The sequence below is a fragment of the Phocoena sinus genome, chromosome X, assembly GCF_008692025.1.
Source record: "Phocoena sinus isolate mPhoSin1 chromosome X, mPhoSin1.pri, whole genome shotgun sequence".
NCBI classification, from domain to species: Eukaryota; Metazoa; Chordata; class Mammalia; order Artiodactyla; family Phocoenidae; genus Phocoena; species Phocoena sinus.
This window is the reverse complement of record NC_045784.1, coordinates 68,068,054-68,068,963: the sequence shown is the minus strand read 5'-3', so window position 1 is coordinate 68,068,963 and position 910 is coordinate 68,068,054. Positions and strand designations below refer to the sequence as shown.

At 31.5% G+C, this 910-nt stretch overlaps 1 pseudogene; it reads left to right on the top strand.

Annotated features, from left to right (window-relative positions):
- Window positions 1–268: 268 nt before the first annotated feature.
- On the top strand, window positions 269–367 carry LOC116748162 (annotated as a pseudogene).
- Window positions 368–910: the final 543 nt, after the last annotated feature.

Genomic DNA, 910 nt, shown 5'->3' with positions numbered 1-910 from the left:
ACTAGTGAAATTACCCATGTTTCATTCACAGAATGGAATATATTGATAGTATAGTTATTAATAACTGATAAGAAATATCATGCACGGCAAAGACCTCCAGGATATATCAAGTCGAAAAAAAGCGAACTACAGAGTAATGTATATTATGTTATCTTTTGTGCAAAATGGGAGGAAAATAAGCACATTCAAGTTCATTTGTATTTGCATAAAGAAAAAATGGAAGAATGTATAAATAATACTAGTAAAAATATGTTCTCACTTCAGCAGCACATGTATTTTCAGTATTGAAATTAGAACTATATAGAGAAGATTAGCATAACTCCTGCAAAAGTATGCCACAGAAATTCATGATGTGTTTCATAGTTTGGGGAAGAAAAGAAACATTTACATTCATGAAGCTAAAAGATCCCCAAACTGAATCAACCAAAAGATTATAATGAGATGTATTATAATCAAATTGCCACAAGTCAAAGACAAAGAGAGAATTTTGAAAGCAGTGAGGGAAAATCGATTCTTCACATATAAGGGAGTGCTCATAAGACTATCAGTAGATTTCTCAGCAGGAAATTTGCCGGCCATGAGATAATAAGGTGATATATTCAAAGTACTGAAAGAAAAATACTGACAACCAAGAATTCTATACTCAGCAATAGTACCTGTGAAAATGTAGAAGAGATTAAAAATCATTCCTAGACAAACAAAAACTGAGGGAGTTTGGCACCACTAGACCTACCTTAGAAGAAATGCTTTAGAGAGTTCTTCAAGTAGAAAGAAAAACATGCTAAAAAGTAACATGAAAGCATTTGAAAGTGTGAATCTCATTGGTGAAGCTAAATATATAGACATACACAGATTAAATTAAGACTGTAATGGTGATGTGTAAATTACTTTTTACCCTAATATAAATGTT